This window comes from Anabrus simplex, chromosome 1 (genome assembly GCF_040414725.1).
Source record: "Anabrus simplex isolate iqAnaSimp1 chromosome 1, ASM4041472v1, whole genome shotgun sequence".
NCBI classification, from domain to species: domain Eukaryota; kingdom Metazoa; phylum Arthropoda; class Insecta; order Orthoptera; family Tettigoniidae; genus Anabrus; species Anabrus simplex.
The window spans coordinates 539,330,933-539,351,678 of record NC_090265.1 but is presented as its reverse complement, the minus strand read 5'-3'; positions in this window follow the sequence as shown (position 1 = coordinate 539,351,678).

Here is a 20,746-nt window from a genome sequence, read left to right as displayed (position 1 = left end):
CCATCAGGTTGTAGTTTTGGGACTCGGGATAGTAGAAACAGCTGGGCGGTTTCCGTCAGACAGCCGGCTCCATCTCCGATTTAGCCTCTCATCATGTTGTTGCAGTCAGTCATAAAAGAAAGAAACATTTCCAAATCGGGAGTTAATTTCACATCCATACTCTCAGGAATGTATATCAAGTTTGTATCTAAGATCAGGTTTTTAGGACAGTAATTCAAGGTTAATTCTTTGTAGCAATTTAACAGTTAGAATATATCAAGTTAGCTCTCTAAAAATTTCTTTTGTTCGGCTAATCAACCTATACTGCGTTATATTCAACTTGATTCCTCGTACGGTCTTGCGCCTATACTCCGACTACTATTCGGGTATTTTCTAACTCGCTCTTCACGATATTCCTTCGTATATATTTGATTTCCAAATATTCTTTCGCTTCGAAGGTTCTCCAGCCGGAAATTACTGCAATATCTCCCTTCTTATTTACTCGAAGATTGGCTTTACTTCTCGAGGATAAATTTACGTCGTTTTTCGTAACGGATTTTTTTATTGTTCAGCTACTTCTTCTTGTTTTAACAATTTTGAACACCTTCTATTATTTTATCACGGCCGCATGGATCCTTTATAACTTTCCGTCTCAGTCCGTGATCTAGGCATCTTTAATTCATCAAATAAATATCTTTGCCGTCACGTGCATGGCCTTCTTGAATATATACGTTCGTAAAATGTATACACTTCGAAATCACGGCCTTTTTTATTTAATATATGCATTCTTTTCTGACGTATGGCCCAATTACGTAATCTTCGCGATCATTACCGTGCATGGCAAACTTATAATTTCGTACGACGACCTTTATTCCGATATCAGGACGATGAAAACGGTACACACTCAATTCATATACGACAGTATGAAGTATGTGTAGAAGCAGTAAACGCAAAAATAACATTGGCAGTCTTTGCTATGAAAACAAAATTTCAGATGTGAAAGAGATACATAGGAAAGGACGAACTAGAATTCAGGTCACTTTCGCAGTACGAAAAAAAAAAGAAAAAAATCCTTTTTATTTTTATACTTTTTTGTTTTTTATGTTTTTAATCAAAGACAGCAATACCACGGTCAAGTGGATTATGTCCATACACGTTCAGTCAAGACCATTTTTCAGTCAAAAGCTACCAAAACAGTTTCTATACGGTATTTGATATAATTTGGAAGTTGAGACCTTTGTATTTTCACCGCTATCATATAAGAGATGTCAACGTTATGGCCACGCGGCTAGAAATTGCAGAGCTCGTAAATGTGCATTACCTCATGATACTATAATTTGCTCTCAACAATTTTTCAAATGCATATATTGTGCGGGTAATCATCAGTCTGGGGGAGAAAGATGTTAGGAACACCAAAAGCAAAAAAGAGATCCAAAAGGAACGAGTATTGAAAACAAATCATTCTCTGAGGTACGCTACATCAGTCCAATGTATTTATAAACCGGGCCTATCATCCTTTAAATGTTGCGCAACAATTTCCTCCCCTACTTTGTAGTTCTTCTAGCCACGCGGAATAATTTTCTAGCAGGAAAATGAAATTTACAACCATCGTAACCAGTCTTCCACGCCAACCAACGAAACTAGGGTATGACAGACAGGCGTATCAGAACATCTTAGCAACACCCAAAATACATAGGACCGATTTTAACAACTCAATGGTTAACTGAGTCACCTTTTGTAAGCACCGGTACTCTTGAGCAGGAAGTTCAGGGGACTGGTGATTATACTCCAGATGTAGCACCGAGTATCAATCTTGCACACTCTGTTAGTCAATGTAAGAAGGTAAACCCGCAACTTCACGAAAGTTCCAAGAAATTTGAGCTGTTAATGGAACGGCTACGGCATAGTAGCCAATGGACTAATTTACTTAAGCCATAAGACCTATCTGTGTTGGTGCAACGTAAAGCATTCACTTAAGACTCTACACGATGATATTATTCAATTATTATGTCACTAATTTGAGGTAGAAGGATGAGAATTATACAGTGGAACTGTAGGAGTATTTTAGGTAAGAGACACGAATTAAGAGTACTAATAAAACTGTTTGATCCACAGGTACTTCTCTTAAGTGAAATATTGTTAAAACCACATTTTATATTACCTTTAAATATTGTACAATCAACGGGCAGATGGGGCTTGTGCAGGTGGTACATGCATTTAATTGATAATTCCCTAACTTACTACTCTATACAATTAGTGCACATTATGCCAGGCACTCAGAAGACGGCTGTGGAAATTAATTGATTAACTATAGTATCTACATACTGTCTACCACGGATAAAGGGTTACTATCAACAATAGGTTTTTAGCCCAATTTTCTCAATTAGCACTTATAGGCTGTAATTACAACGCCCACAACACTATATGAGGTAGCGAAGTATGTTGCACGAATGTTAGTAATATCGGAAATATAATCGGTCTCTACTCAATGATGGCTCACTGACAAGACTTACTGCCCCTAATGTTAGTGCAGTAAATTTAACTGTTTGTACAATCGATATTATGCATAAATTGACATGGAGGGTCACTACTGATCCGTAGAATGTAAGGTAGTTGTGTACGGGGATAGCCATGGTTGGGGTATTGCTGTCGAACTTGGTGATATGCTACCGGGGACTGAAGTTGTAGGTTTTGTCAAGCCAGGTGCTCTGTTCAAAAAGGTTCTTAAGTCAGATATGGAAGAGATGGGAGCACTTAGTGAGAATGACTACGTTGTTATTATGTCAGGGACGAATGATATTGCTAGAAATGAAGCATCAAATGTGATTTCTGTGGTGAAGAAAGCTCTTTGCAAATTAAAGACCACCAATGTAATATTATGTAATGATTTAATTGAATGGTCTTGTGTCAATAAGTTAGTTGATACAAACAGGCGGCTACAGAAGATTATCAAATGATTTCAAAATACAGAAGTAATTGATATGGGCAATATGGATCGAGGGTATTTCACAAATCATGGCATGCATCTTAGCAGAAGAGAAAATAAGCAGCTACGCAATGTTATAAGGAAAAATACGACAGACCCCAGGAACAAGTATCATGTATAATGCCATACCATTGCTGTTCGATAAAGATGAGGAAGTTGCAGAACATTTGCTGGTAATGAAAGTAAGAAGAGTTGAGGAAGTAGTTGAGGTGAGCGCTACCACTAAAGAAGGAAACCCAGGAGAAGAAAATCAGCTGAAAGGGATTAATGTGATTCTACCTCAATCATCAGCGACAGCAATACCAGAAAGCAACGAGTACTCAGGGAAAACTCATGAGAAAAACATTGAGCTCGTCAGTAGCAGTCACTTGCATGAACGAGGAGAGGAGTTACTGGAGAAATTGGATATTGGAGAACCATCAGGACGAACTGAAGGAGATAAAGCTAAGCAACTAGAAATAAGAACGTCAAGTAGGACAAGGAAACGACCAGTATTACTAGAGCAGGATTTTTAAGGTAAAGTGTAGCAATAGTATTAATCTAAAGGGAGAGCTAAATTTGTTCCGCCAGAATATCTTTACGAAATAAAATTCTAAGTATGGAGGTTCTGTTGGAAGATCACCTACAAGGGTATGATGTTTTATGTTTAAATGAACATTGGTTGATAGAAGATGAGATTTCAAACTTCGTATTAGAAGGTCATGCTCTTGCAAGTAAGTTTTGTAAAAAGAAAATGAAGTGTGGAGGTTCGTATATATATGTGTGAATAATAATATCAAATGTAAGCAGTTGGATAAATTTGAATATCTGAATGTAGAGGAGCATTTCGAGGCTAGCTTTGTTGAACTAGTGGATTATAAGTTAATACTTTTGTGCATTTATAGAATCCTTCTAGTAATGTTGAAACTTTTTATAATAATATTGAAATTATATTAGAACACCTAAAGAATAAGAACAAAATGCAATAATCATGGGCAACTTTAATGCAGATTTCTTAGGGAATAATGGTGAGCGAGATAAGCAAAGGCTAGAAATATTAAGTACATTTATTGAACATAAAAGGCGACTTCGCCCCTATATATGTTCACATGCAGAGTAAAATAAATAATAATAATAATAATAATAATAATAATAATAATAATAATAATAATAATAATAATAATAATAATAATAAGAAGAAGAAGAAGAAGAAGAAGCAGAAGAATATAGTATTCTTCTAGCAGTCATTAGCTGTAGCAGTCACTCACTCAATGTCCAAACATATTCATCCAGTGTCCTTATTGTGCTCTGTACTTGCGTCACATTATTGTTCCTGACCTACACCTAATCAATAAATCAAACAACACTCAGCATTTCAGCACTTGCATTCCGGCTAACTTTAAAACAAACAGACCATGCAATCCTGTATTATTACCCAACTCCACATAACTAAGTACTCGGTCCCTATATTCCCTAATCCATTAGAATTTTAGCATACTATCCCCTTCCCTTATATACATAACTATTCCACCCCCTATTCCCCTGCCAACCCTCTAACTCACTCTCCTTCATTTTACTCTCGCAGGCCTTTTTTGTCGCACAAAAATACCTGTTCAATTCACCCCCTTTTTCCCATTGTTTAATAATCCATCTCAGGATTGCGTTCTCATCCTCTCTCCCCAATATTTCCCGATGCTCGGCACACAATAATCCATGTCTTAACCCCCTCGTTACCTCACAGTCTCTTAGCAAGTGAAAATCATCATTCACATCTCCGCAAAGTACACACCTTGTCTTATCCCTCCCCTGTATCCACCCTGTATTCCTTTGCAAACCTAAAAGCCACCACATCATCCCATACCGTTTCGACCTATCGACGTATCTAATATTCAACCCTGCTATCTCCTCTATTTTCGTCAAAACAGTCAGCGAATTTCTTAGTCTGCTTTCCCCCAATTATTTCTGCCTATGGATATCTCTAATTCTCCTTTCCAGTATATTCATCCCTCTCACTTCTGTCATCGACCAAACCTCCCCCCACAGGTGCCCTAATCCTATCCTCTCCAAATATCCCTTTATTTTTTCTAACCATCCACCCTTATACATGCTCTTACATTGCTGTGCATACGCTGCCTGTAATACCCTCCCACCTTCCTGCCTTTTTAAATTCATCCAGTATCTAACTATTCTTTTCACACCTTCTGATTCCAAATCCCCCCCACACATTAATTCCGCCCCTACATTTGCTGTACACCTCGGTAAGCCCATCACTAACTTAGCAAAACTACTAACAATCCTTCTTAGTTCCTCTCTTTTCTCATCCAGCCCCAAACTTCTGAGCCGTATAATACCCTCCCAACGATTACCGACCTGAACACTAGCCTCAGTGTTTTATAACTGATCCCCGGGTATTTGACTAGCAAATTTCTGTCTGAGGCTAAGGCTGTCAATCCTCTATATTTCACCCTTTTGATCTGGTCACTCCAAGTTCCTTTATCATTAAAAATAACTTCTAGATATTCCAACTTCCTTACCTGTTCCAATCTTTCTCCCTGAATTACCCAATTACCTTCTATCTTTCTTCTTTTGTCCACCTGGACTACTAATATTTTAGACTTATTTCCATTAATTCTCAATCCCCATTTCCTCGCAAATAGCGTCACTGACTTTAAGGCCCTATTCATCGCCCCTGAAGTTAGCGTCATCAATAACACATCATCCGCAAATATCAGTCCTGGTACTTCTAAACCATTAATTACTGACACCCCCCATTTTCTGCCCCAGACCCCTCTAAAATATCGTTGATAAATAAAATAAACAGTATTGGCGATAACTTGCATCCTTGTTTTAAACCCACCTTGGACTCGAATGGTCCACTCAGTCTCCCTTCTCCCAATTTTACACAAAATCTGACAACCCTATATATTCCTTCCACTGCCCTCAACATCTTCTCCGAAATCCCTAGCCTGCCTAATTTCTCTAATAGGGCCTCTCTATTCACCTTGTCAAAAGCTTTCTCAAAATCTATTGCTGCTTCATAAACTGTACTTCTAGCCATATTCTTATACTTTTCTAGAATAGTCTTTACTATCATTATATTATCCACTGTTCTTTTCTGTTTCCTAAATCCCCCTTGGTAATCTGTCAAAATTTCATTTTCTTCCGCCCACCCGCTTATTCTGTTCGCTAACACCCCAGTATATATTTTACTCAAAGAATCCAACAGAGATATACCTCTATAACTGTTCACATTGTTCCTACTACCCTTCCCCTTGTATATAGGGCATATAATTCCTGTTTCCTATTCCTTAGGGTAATTACCTCCCTCAAATATCCTATTGAATAATTTAACCATGCCCTCTATCATTATCTCATTTTTGCTCATTTCCTTCCAAAACTTGTTATTTATACCATTACACCCCCCGGCCGACTTTGCTCTAGCTCTGCTTGTCACTCTCAGGATTTCCTCCCTTGTGATTTCTTTATCCAGGTCATAAATTGCCACTCTCCTATTCCTCCAAATTACTTCTTCTCCCGAACCTCTACATCTTTCATCCTCCTTATTCCCTAGTAATTCATCAAAGTGTCTGACCCATTGCACTTCCTCAATACTCGTTTTCTCTATATTCCTTCCACTCTTAATAATTTTATTAATCATCCCAAACTCTCTCAAAATTATTTGTCTTGCAGTCATTATTTATGGCTTCCATTTGTTCCTCTAACCACGTCTTTTTTGTCTCACAAATTTTCTATTTATACTCCTTCCTCAATCTACAGAAAAACTCCCTTTCTTGGCTCCCACCTTTCCTTCTATATTCTCCTAACGCTTCCATCACCTTCCTCCGCATTCCTTCACACTCCCTATTAAACCATTCTTCTCCCTCTTTCTTATTTCCCTTTCTAGCTTTCGCCTTCTGCGCTATTATCTTTATTGGATGTAGCAACAATTCCAAGGCTTTATCAGTATTATTCTCTTCTAACGCCCCTTCCCATCCATATTTCAGAAGTTGTAACTCCTCTTTTACTACCCTATTTCAATCCCGGCCCACCTTCTCTGTCCATTTATACTTATTATAACCACTCCCTCGTTTATCATTTGTCTCATCTTCCTTCATTGTACACTTCTCTTCCCCCCTTTTCAGCGTAACCCTCACCGGGAAATGGTGTGATTCAATCCAGTCTCTTATTTCCATTCTTACAACTTCCTCAATCATCCCTTCCGAACTTCAAACCATATCTATCACACTACCACCCTTCTCAGTAAAATATTTCAATTTCCCCGTCCTGTCACCCTCTATCTACCCATTCGGAATATACAAATTTCCCACAGCACACATCTCTATGAGCTTCTCTCCATAACTATTTGTAATTTTGTCCTCACACCTTCTACTTTCCAACAAACACAATCCATCCTCCCTACTATAAACTGGGCTCTGTTCCCCTATTCTCGCGTTCCAATCCCCGAATAACAACATATCCTCCTCACCTGGAAACATTCCCCTTATCCTACCAATATCTACCAATAACTCTTGGAAAAATATTTATTTGCATATGCTGAATTACTAGGGTGGCAGTAAACAAAAGCTAGATTTATTTTCTTCCTCCTTCCCTCACCCCCTCCCATATTCAATCTCAACCATATAGTTTCCATCATATCGGTCTCTATGTCCTCTACTCTTTCACTAATTTCTTCCCTAATTAGAACTATCATCCCTCCTGGTGCTCGTCCCTTATTCCTCTCTTTTCTTCTATATTTATATTTTATCACAAACCCCTTCCATGAAATCTCCCTCCCTGTTTCCAGCCACGTCTCCAAGAGTGCCACAACATCAAAACTTTCAATTACTTCCCGAACTTTCTTGTTTCCTAATTTGTTCCTTAGTCCCTCAATATTCACACATCCTATTTTCCAATATAGTTATAACTTTCCCTCCCTCCCTTCTAGGTCTCCCCCTCTATTCTTACTTCTAGTAGTTATCGACCTCTCATCCCTCATCTCCATTCCTCCTTCTTTAACCAACCTATACCGTTCCATGTCCTCTGTATCCTCCATCCCTTTACGTACTTTTCCCCATATGTCTTTTAAGCTCCTACTTCTGACTTTACTCATAATTTTTTTACCTTCCTGTCGATCTGTCTCCTCTTGTCCTTTCTTGTTCACTACACCAATGCACCCTGCTCTCACCGATTCTTGCTGCTCACCCCCGCTCAACCCCTCACTATTTTGGACTTCTGAATCCACCTTCCCATGTCCTTTCTTGCTCACTGCAACACTACACTCTACTCTCCCAGTTTCTTGCTGCACACTCTCACCGTCCACTTCACTATCTTGATCTTCTGTCTCCCGGCTGCACTGCCCATTCTCTTCTGAGATATTCTCCTCTCCTGCCACGTCTCTCCTCCTCTTCTTTTCTTCTTTCTTCTTCCCATCTTGCCTTGTCATCTCACCACCATCAACCCTCTCGTTTTCGTCCATCTCCTTTAAGCTTCGTCACTGAATGTACTCTAACCCATCGCCCGTTTGTCACCTCCAACCTCAGACCTCTTATTCGGGCCTTTAGCCCCTGGTTCCTCGCTCTCCATAGGTGCCTATTCAAGATCCTCATATTTTCACTTCCTTCTCTTCCCATGTCTCTTTTCACCCTTATTTTCTGTCCCTGTAAATTCTTACTGTTACCTACCACAATTTCTGCCATTAGGGTAGATAAAATTTTACCCTAATTGGCCTCCGACCTTTAGTTTTACCAATTTTCTCTACATCGTCTATGTCAACACTACTGAAATTTATCTTCATTGTATCACGTATAACTTCGAACACCTTGCCTATCAGTTCCAACTTGTCCTCCCTCACATCTTCCTCAACTCCATATATAAATATGGCTTTCTTCCATCTCTCCTGCTTGTACTCCTCCCCTTCTTTCTTCATCCTCATCATCTCCTCTTTCAAATATTTCACTTCCCCTCTCAATAACTCGATTTCTTTCTCATTATTGTCAACTCTTCTGCTTGATTCCTCCGTCCTCGTTTCCAGCCATTTCTTCATGTTGCCTATCTCCTTTCTCTGCTCCTCCATCATGTCCTTTATTTCCTGCAATTTCTCCCACTGGCACTTCTCCTGCATGACTTCACTCACAACCACCCTGAGTGCGGCCAAATGCTCTGTGTTATATTTTCCTCTGGTATTTGGGTCTGGGTTTAATTCCACCCCCCAATAACCAGTAGCACCGCTACCACTGCCACTACCAGCACCGTTTCACTCATTTTTAATCCGTCCTTACTTATCACCAATCCATTCTTGTTCTCCTTCTTCCGTATCGCCTGCCATTTGCCAATAGCCGCCCGGTATTGCTCGATGCCAACCATATTCACCGCACGCACTACTCTACACAACCTCTCTCCTCGACCGCTCGAGCTAGACTGGGCTAGAAATATTGCTTTCCTTGCATGGTCTAAAGGCAGTTGTAAATCAACCAACTTGAATATCTGGGGATTCAAAGTCAGCAGTAGATCAAGTTGTATTGAATGAGGAAATGTGGATTTATGAAATAGAAGTTTATGATAAGGTTTTTCAGATCTTTTTGCTCAAATTGTGCATCTAAATTTTAGGGTAATAGGAAACCGTAATTTAAAAAATAACAATGTAATTTACAGGGAAACTAGAATGTGTAACAAGCCAATTGTAATCGAGCTAGCGAAGCGAGAGTTTGTATTGTTCAGTGAGTGCTGAGTGAGAAGTATGAATATTGCTGTAGAGGAATATCGCGCGGCCATAGGCCGATGGCAAGTGGGAAGGCGAACCTACGGCAATCTGGTATCGAGGGAACTATGATGGTGGCAGCAGTAGTGGCAATTCTTCGGATAATATGGGGCTTAGAAGTGAACCCTGGACCAACGGGATCATTGAGCTGGGAGGACATAGAAAGGATTGGGGAAATAGTCAGATATGCTTGCCAGATTGAGCAAACGAGGGGGCTAATTCGCGAGTTGAGAAATTATATGACAGAACTTAAAGACTGTAAAAAAGAAAATATAAGAATTATGACAGAAAAGGTGGTGGAAAACTCTAGGGAAATAGTATTATTGAAGTCAAAAATGAAGGCGATTGAAGGGGAAATGGAAAAATTAACGTGGCAACAGGAAATGACCATCCAGGACACAAAGAGGAAAAAAATTTCATACATGGCATTCCGGAGAACGATTAGGATGATTTAAATGATCTAACGAGTAAAGTGTTGGATATTAAAAAATAATCATATAAAGATAAATTGTAAAGAAGAATATATTGATGAAATTTATGGACTGAGGAGATTCAAAGGGAAAATACGCATTAAAGTTAAATTGATTTCGGTTCTGAAGGCGAACCAATTATCCTCAGTGGGAAGAACTTAAAAGGAGAAAGGATTTTGGTGAGAAGAGATACCGGTGTGGATAAAGAGACAGTCATGGAACAGAGAGTGTTGCGATTTCATCTAGTAAAAGCTAGGAACTATGAAATAAAAGCATGCATTGCAGGCAAACGTCTTGTAGTAGGTGACAGTATTTGGTCACGTATTTGGTCAATTGCACAGCTACGGGAAATGGATAGACAGTTGAGTTCATCGCACCAGAAAGTGCAAATGTCTGTAAAGCAAGGAATGTGCCAGTCAGCTGCCTGTACCGTGGTTGATAATGTACAATCTGATGACAACAGCGAACTTCTTACTCTACAGAAGAACAGAAGACTGTAGAGTGACGAACGCATAGTAGAGGGGGATAGACAATCAGCTGACTGTTGAGTCGACACGAATCCAGGGATCAGCGGCCCATCTGATGTCAGACCAAGACGTTGGCTGAGAAAGGCAAATCCTTGAGTGTAATAGAATTCTGGGACAAAGAGGGCAAAGAACAGAAAGACAATTTAGAAAAAGAAATTATTAGTTCACCAGAGGGTAGTATTCTAGAACTGGAGGAAAAGAGAATAACTAGAAGTAAGACAAGTAACTCGTCTGAGGGTAAAAGTAAGAAATAGCTAGAATGGAATATTGGTATGGTCAACATTGAAGGTTTTTTGGACAAGTTAGGAAACTAACAGGTGAAATTGTTAATGGCAGAAAAGTATATCATTACCTTCGTTGAGAGTTGGATAGTACCGGGATATGAAGTGCATATTGAAGGTTTTAAAACGTATAGCAAGTCAAGGGGCAGGAATGCTCGTAAAGATAGATATCCCGGTGGTATACTAACCTTGATAAGGGAAGAAGTAAAGGAAAAAATAGAATCTGATATAGAAGAATGTTTGGCATAGAATAAATCACATTTTAAAGATAAAAATTATAACTCGGGTAAATATAAGTCATAGAGAATGGATAGAATACTTTAATAAATTATTAAGTGGTGAAGATAGTTTGAAACAGGATGTACAGAAGATGAGCATCTCGAGGGGATTGGAGTGCACGCTGCCTGGTTTAGATAAGGAACTTTCAGCCGACGAAGTAAAGGAAATATTAAAGAAAGGGAGGAAGGGGAAAATGATTTTAATCTATGTCTCGGTTTTGTGTACAATCCTCCCGAGGGCTCGACACTGGCAAACAAGGAGTTCTTCACAGAGTTAGCATTAGAAGTAAACAGATTAAGGATTATACATGAGGACATAAGTATTGTAATAATGGGGGACTTCAATGCGAGTATTGCAGACTTAAACCCAGTTTATTGTAAAGAGGCTGAGGAAATAATAATTGGAAAAGGAACTAGTCGAGATAAAGTTTGCAATAACTATGGCGAAAAACTATTAGAATTATGTGTAACAGAAGAACTCTATATTTTAAATGAGTGATGGCCAGGAGATGAAAGGAGTAATTTAACGTTTATAACAGAAACGGGTGTTAGTGCAGTTGATCTGGTATTATGTTCTAAGGAGGCATTACTACTCATTGGGAGAATAATGTCAAAGGTTGGGGAGAATCGCATCAATTACCCTTAATTATAAGTATGGTAAGCACGGAAGTGAATAGTGGGGGGAATTATCAAAGTAATATTAAAGAGAGATCAGTAACAAAGTTTATATGGAGAGAAGATCTTAGCGCAGTATTCAAGGAATATTTCGAAGGGAGGACCTTCGAAATTATTAAGACAGGAATTAAGACCGCAATGGAAGAAAATAAAATAAACGAGGCGATAACGCTAATAGAAAACACAATACTGATGGCAGGACATAAGATGAGGGCTCGGGAGGTAACAATACAAAGAAATAGTGGGTGGTTCAATGAAGAATGCAGACGAAAAAAGGAGAAGTAATGCAAGCACTAGACACTTTCAGAAGAATAGGTGGGCATGAACTAAGAACTGCATTCTGGAGCAAAAGAAAAGTGAACAACGAATTATTGGTAAGAACTAAAGATTTGTGGCAGAAGAAACAGACTGACAACTTAAACAGAGATGCTCTGAATATTGACATTAAGAAAGTTTGGCATAGAATAAATCACATTTTTAAAGATAAAAAATATAACTCGGGTAAATATAAGTCATAGAGAAAGGATAGAATACTTTAGTAAATTATTAAGTGGTGAAGATAGTTTGAAACAGGATGTACAGAAGATGAGAATCTCGAGAGGAATGGAGTGCACGCTGCCTGATTTAGATAAGGAAATTTCAGCCGACGAAGTAAAGTAAATATTAAAGAAAAGGAGGAAGGGAAAATCAGGAGCAATTTCAGGTATAAACAATGCATTCTGGAAGGAAGTGGGCTAAACAGGTTTATCCTAGCAAGTATAGTCAAAATATTTAACAAGATCTTCGAGGGAGCAAGATTCCCTAAATCATGGCAAGAAGGAATCATCTGTCCTGTATAAAAGAAACGTGGAGATAGATCTAACCCAAGTAATTAGAGAGGGATTACGTTGCTAGATTCTTTAAGTAAGATATATACACGGATATTGGCAAAAAGATTAATGAATTGGGCGGAGGAGTACTCGATCCTGTCGAGATTACATGCAGGATTCAGAAAGGGAATGAGGACAAGTGACAATATAGTGGTAGTTAAAACAATAATAGATAAATATATTAAGAAGAAAGGAGGCACGTTGTACATTAATGTAATCGATTTAGAAAAAGCGGTCGATTCGGTGAGTAGAAGAGTTGTCGTCTACAAGCTGGGGACGATCGGAGTATCAGCTAAAATTATAAGAGCAATTGATAACATATATTCGGAAATTAAATGTACTGTCCAAGTTAAAAATGGTTTAGTAGTGGGAGAGATAACTTCTAAAGTGGGTCTTAAACAAGGGTGTAAACTGTCCCCCATATTAATTTCAGTGTTTATTAACGATATTTTCCACTCGAAAGAATTTGAGAAAGGAGCTTATCCATGTCTCGAGTATCAAAATATTCCAGGCCTAATCTTTGTGGACGATATCATTCTACTCGCATTAACATCCAACAAGGTGCAAACTAGTATTAATGAGGTAGAGAACAACTGTAAAGGATGGTATTTTTAAGGTTAACCCACAGAAAACCAGAGTAATGTTTTATAAAAGGGGTGTAAAGCTTTCTAAGAGTGAACAGTGGTGGATGGGTAAGACAAAGTTAGAAGTGGTCAAAAAATCGAATACTTGGGGACGATTATAAGTAGTAATGGTAGATGGTCAGACCAAATAAAAAGATAAAAAGTGAAGGGAATAAGTGCCTTGACTAGTATCAAAATATTAGATAAAACGATGCCTAACATAGAATAGAAATTTCAGGAAAACATATTTAATGGATTAGTTAAAGCTAAGGTATTGTATGGATCAGAAATTTGGGAAATAGAACAGGGAATTGTAACATTAGAGGCAATCGTTAGTAAATTTACCAAAATAATTATGGGACTGCCAAACTGTAATGCAAACAGTGGAGTAAGAATGATGTGTGAAGGGTTGAGTATAAGGGTCGATATTGAGAAACGAACAGTCAAGTATTGGTTGATGTTAAAGACGGGGGGAAGTGGTGAATATGAGGCATCGCTTATTAGCACTAAATGAAACATCTAAACGAAGGCTACTGGGTGGATGTGGTGAAGAAACTTCTAGAGTACATGGGATTGGGATCATACTGGGTAAGTAACATATCAAGGGTTGACATGAGATTGCATAGGAAAGTAGTTCAAAGATTCAAAGATATAGAAAGACAAACAATAACGGCAGAATGCAACAGCAAGAAAACAATAATGAATTTTGTAAAGTAAGTGAGAATATGACTATAAGGGCACAAATGTTAAAAAACGGAGTTGAGGGGAATAATCTGGTGGTTGATGGACTGTATAAAATACAGCTTTAAGAGAAAAAATGACGAAATTAAATGTATTTTATGTAATTCAAATGTGGAAGTGGCACATTTGATTAAGGACTGTAAAGAAACAAGACATATTAGAGAGAAATGCATAGAAAGGAAAGAGTTGGATAAAATCCTAAATGAACATGAACTTTACACACTTTCAAGGCTATTAAACAGAGAATGGAAGAAACCAGGAATGTGTAACAATGAAAATATTTTACATTTTAATAAGATATTTGCCAAGGAAACTTGGGAGAGTGTATATAAAAATAATTCAACAAACGAGGCCTTCAGTGAGGTTTGGGTTTGTTCAACTATTATTTTCAAGTGCCAATGCCAGTCAAAAGGGTAATTGTAAAGAATTATAGGAATTAGAAATTCAAGTAGACGATCAAGGTTTTTAAGGAAATGTGTGAAAGGGTGTAACACCTCATCTGAATTGAAGGATAATTATAAGAAATTTAAGAACATATATCGAGAAATTTTGAAGGCTGCCAACAGATGGCATAATGAGAATATGCTAAAAATTCTAAAAACAGGGTTGAATGTGCGTGGAACATTATAAAAAGAGAGAAAGGTACTCTAGTTCCAATAAAAAGGAATATTACTCTTGCAAATGCAGGGAAAGAAGTCAATGATCCAGAAGAAGTTGCAGAAAACTTGTAACTATTTTCTAGAAGCAGTTTTGAGGTTAACGGAAAATTTTCAATCATCAATGACAAGAACAAACTTGAATACAATGCACAGGAATTAATCATCCATGTTTCTTACTCCTGTGACTGAGCAAGATATAGAGAAGATAAAACAGAAGTGTAAAAAGAAGTCTACTTGTTTAGATGGATATTCAAACTACCTTATTAAATGCTGTTACCAATACAAAATCAAGCCTCTCTGTTGTTTGATAAATTTGTCATTAATCACTGGTAAATTTCCAGACAAATTCAAGGTAACAAAAGTTGTTCCGATACATAAAAAGGGTTGAGAAGAAGATGCTGGTAACTATAGGCCTGTCTCCCTCCACTCTGTATCTCCAAAATGCTGGAAAGAATTATGTACGATAGTCTATTAGCATTCTTATAGAAGCATAATATATTAGCTGTTTGTCAAAATGGAATTCGTAAAAATAGCCCTCTCAACTTGCAGACAGAGCTGGAGATACGACGCGACGCTACGGTAGCCTAATACGCCCAGAGGTGTGGCCTAGTTTCTCAGGGTTCCACACTAAGAGAAGGAACTTCCGGTTTTTCATGCACGTTCCACGGATGCCAACGTCGAATTTTGGCGCGTAAAAATTATATGATGTTTTGATCCAGACATGAGAAAATTATGGGAGGCACATCAATGAATAGAGCTGAATTTTCTGCGTATCCCAGACTGAAAATATGGAATACTTCATTCAAGGGGCGAAATTAGGTCACTAGATATCCAGCTGTACTAACACATGTGAATGTAGAGGTCACCCAAGCTAAGAATCACGCTCAAAAATGGCTCCTCCCCCAAGCGGACGCTAGTGAAATAATTAATGGCGGGAGCCTAATTACGTGAGAACTGCCGATCGCAGTTCGATCACACCTGGTTCAAATGAAAGAGGAAGTAGAGGGTTACAATACGCACCATTTAAATGTCTTGAATTCCCAGGATGAAAGGAGCTCTTGTCCTTAATGAACCGTGAAAGGCCTACGCCCCAGTCTTTCGGCACGGAAATAATAAAGGCTGGACTAGCCCTCGCTGAAGACAGTTCCTAGAGGGTCGTTGAGAGAGGGCAGTGTGTTACATTGTGTTCCAGTTTTTACAGTTACCGTCCGCAATCTATTGACCGCTTACTAAGACAGAGTTATTGTGTCCGTCGCGGCCGTGAATTATAAAAGCCTTGTGAAGTGTAGGTGAGAAGTCAAGTAATAGCCAAGCGAGCCTAGGCAATTGTCTCAGTGCCGCGTGTCAATTAATTAAGCTGCGAGCATAATTTCTGAACGAGTAGTGGGAGTCGGCTATGAACAATTCGGCCTAAATGGGTACGTGGTATCAATAAATTGGTATCATCCGAACCGCTACTCTGAGTCAAGGTTCTCAAGTATTGTGAGCCACCCGATTCATGCTGTGAACGCGCGCCGCGTGTGATTAGAATGGCCTGCTTGCTTAAGAAAATACATTGTGTAAATTCTGTGTGTGTGCCGCTGTAAACAGATGAACGTGTGACGAGTTGTGGAGTGTCAACGCTTTTGGATTACTTTAAGATTGTAGCAGTGAACGAGCCAACCAGGATGACGGACTTGTGCAGACCAGGGCCGAAGGACAACACGCTCGTCTCCAGCGCCGAGGTAATGCAGCAGTAGACTCCACCATGTGTCTCCCGGGGAAGGAAGGACGGCCACCAGATAGATGAGTTGATGTCATATATAATTTCTTAGCACGATAATGGATAACCGGGGTCATATGATGAGATTTTTCTTTTGTAGTACCTAAATGTTGTAAATAATGAATGTCCTAATATGGAAACTTTATTGTTCTTTAACATGATAACGTATATTAAAGGGAGCTTACTCTCCGGACAACCCATTTCTTTCTTAGAGATTAGTTTTTCGTGAGGAGTAATTATTAGTAATATGTATACTATCCTAGCAAGTATGGGAAACAAAGGTAGAAGAGTATTTCGAGCTTCCCTACGGGTGGTTGGAAAAGTAGTGTGGATGAGCAGGGAGGACCATGCCCAAATGTTGTTTAATGTCCAATATGGCTGTCGTAGATGCTGGGGAAGCTCATGGGCCAGTTAGTCAATGCATGCTTTGCTGATACATACAATTAAGGGATGTACATCAAGAGGGAAGAAGTCCTGACTGAGAGAGGTACAGAACTGTGTTATTTAGGTCAATTATGTGAGGGACATTATGCAAGTTCCGTGAGTATTGTTTGTTTGACCAGAATTTGTCTGGAGTTTTCTGGTTCTTCGCTACCAGTTTGAGACACATAGAGGCCGGGGGCTTTAGTGGATGGTAAATTTATATATATTTTGCGATGTGCGAAGAGAACTAAGAAGGGTCGGGAAAGGAATCATGAGAGCTCTGTGCCCCGAGGAATTAGAATACGCGTGATGAGATGTAGTGAGAGTGCCGAATGCCCATATGGTCTACGATGAGATAATTCGGATGTTATGTTGCCCCTTATTCGGCGCTCAATGATAAGAATGAGAGGGTAGAGAATAAATGAGTATTTCTTGGGAATTCCGCGGTGAGATAAAATAAACAAATGAAGTGGGCCAGAAATATGTGTCTCCGGGGAAAGGAGAGCTGGCCGTTGTAATGGTAAAGGGGTCAGGGACCCTGCGTAGCCAGTGAATGAGTGACAGTAGTAGCGCACAATGACAGCCTGTTAGCTCTCTCTCTCTCTCTCCTAGCAACAAAGCGGCCCCACCGTGTTACTGAAGTTAAAGACTCGGGACTCTGGATTTCACACTGTGCTTGTTTGTTTGGTTTCAATGGTTCGGCTAAGAACATTTGTGTAACTGATAATATCACGGTGATTTAGAAGGTAGTTTTTAAATGAATATAGATCCCCCAATACCCGGTAGTATGAGGCAGTAGATAGCCTAGGGATTTTCAGACATGTATTTCTCAGTCGGAAGGCGTCCAGTTCGAGCCCATGTCAGAGTGGGCCGCCTTGTGCGAATTTCCATTAAACTTGGCCGGGGCAGAAGATGTTGATAACCATGTTTTCCTTACAGGAATGGCTCCGTTTAAACATGATGTGTACATATGATTGTGTGTAGTGTTTAGTGTGCATTACTTGAGTTCAAACAGAACCGATTTTCAACGTCGTTCGTCTTGGTGCCAGATTAGGGAGTCCGAGAATTTAGCTTAGTTGTGTGTTTTTGTTTGTGTGTTATGTAAATATTTCTAATATGTAAATTATGTAGCGTAGGGACCGGTTAATTAATAGAATGTATTATGTAAGAGGACATCATCTCATATTACACGTGTGATCGACAGAAGAATAAAATTAACGAAAATAGTACGAAAGTAATAGACGATATTAGTCGCAAAACCTCAATTATACCGTTGTGCTAAATGAACGCCCTCTGTCGGGTCAATTTAAAGTGTTCAAGGCTTTTCTTTTGTTTCCTTCCGTATGCGGAGAATTCATTGTATAGGGTTGTTTTATTTTATGTCATAATTCTGAATAAATTAGTCTTTGTAACCCCATTACACAATTCTTGTCATTCTTAGCATTACTAAGCAGTATCCAGTAGACAGTTGAACCCAGAGATCCTACTTTCATATTTATCTAAGGCTCCAACTTAAGTATTTGTTTTTCTTCTTGCGAACGTGTCCACCCCAAAGTTCTCGAGCTGCCGAGGCCAGCACAGAAAGTAGGCGGGGAACGGTGCGAAGCTCGTTAGGCAATCCGGGCCGCTCTTCACTATAGTCTCATCCGTGGTTGTTCACCAGGTTATGCTGAAGCATTATTATGCGTGGGTCGTCCATTCGAGGTCCGTAAGGGTACAATACATACATACATACATACATACATACATACATACATACATACATACATACATACATACATACATACATACATACATACATACATACATACATACATACATACATTATCATTATCATTATCATTGTGCCTTTCAGCGTTCACTCTGCAAGCCTCTGTGTATTTATAGACGTCGCCAAAATCCTCTATTTGCAACTAGTGTTGTGGCTTCATTTAGTTCTATACCTCTTATCTTTAAATCGTTAGAAACTGAGACTAACCATCGTCGTCTCGGTCTCCTACTCCTCTTACCCTGCATGACAGAGTCCATTATCCTCCTAAATAACCTATCCTCCTCCATTCGTCTCACATGGCCCCACCACCGAAGCCGGTTTATGCGTACAGCTTTATCCATCGAGTTCACTCCTAAGTTTTTATCTCTCGTTCCGTGTACCCTCCTGCATTGTTCCCACCTGTTTGTACAGCAATCATTCTCGCTACTTTCATGTCTGTTACTTCTAACTTATTAATAAGATATCCTGAGTCAACCCAGTTTTTGCTCCTGCAGAGCAAAATTGGTCTTAAAACAGACCAATGTAAAGATAGTTTCGCCCGGGAGCTGATTTCCTTCTTACAGAACACTGTTGTTCGCAACTGCGTGCTCGCTGCATTAGCTTTACATCACCTTGATTCAATCTCACTTACTGTATTACCAACTTGGGAGAACACACAACTTAAATACTTAAAATTATCTACCCGTTCTAACTTTGTATCTATTACCAATCTGACATTCAATTCTGTTGAATTTCTTACCAACTGACATCAATTTAGACTTCGAAAGGCTAATTTTCATACCATATTAATTGCACCTATTTTCAAGTTCCAAGATATTAGACTGCAGGCTTTCGGCACAATGTGCCATTAAGACGAAGTCGTCAGCATAGGCCAGACTGCTTACTACATTTCCACCTAACTGAATCCCTCCCTGCCATTTTATACCTTTCAGCAGATGATCCATGTAAACTACGAACAGCAAAGGTGAAAGATTACAGCCTTGTCTAACCCCTGTAAGTACCCTGAACCAAGAACGTATTCTACCATCAATTCTCACTGAAACCCAATTGTTAACATAAATGCCTTTGATTGATTTTAGTAATCTACCCTAAATTCCATAGTCCCCCAGTATGGTGAAAACATTTTCCCACGGTATCCTGTCATATGCGTTCTCTAGATCGACGAAACATAAACACAACTGCCTATTCCTTTCGTAGCATTTTTCAATTATCTGGCGCATACCGAAAATCTGATCCTGGCAGCCCCTCTGTGGTCTTAAACCACACTGGTTTTCATCCAAATTCCTCTCAACTACTGATCGCTCCCTCCCATCCAAGATGCCAGTGAATACTTTGCCTGGTATCCTAACCTATGAGATACCTCGGTAGTTGTTGCAATTCTTCCCGTTCCTTTGCTTATGGATAGGTGCAAGTACTGCTTTTGTCCTATTTGAAGGTACCTTACCAACACTCCATGCTAGTCTTAGTACTCCATGAAGCCATTTCATCCCTGCCTTCCCACTATACTTCACCATTTCAGGGCTAATTTCATCTATTCCTGCTGCTTTATGACAATGAAATTTATTTACCATCCTTTCCACTTCCTCAATTTCACCAATATTTTCTTCCTCCCCATGAACTTGGTTGTTCACGACGCCACCGTGTATATTTCCTTTTACGTTGAGAAGATTTTCAAAGTATTCCCTCCACTTGTCCAATGATTCCCTGGGATCAGTTATGAGTTCACCTGAATTACTCAAAACACTGTTCATTTCCTTTCTCCCTCCCTTCATAAGATTATTTATTACTGTCCAGAAAGGTTTCCCTGCTTCTTGACTTAGCCTTTCCAGGTTATTACCAAAATCTTCCCATGACTTCTTTTTGGATTCAACAACTATCTGTTTCGCTCTGTTTCTTTTATTTACGTACAATTCCCTCTCTGCATCGGCCCTTGTTTGGATCCATTTCTGATAAAACTTTTTTTACG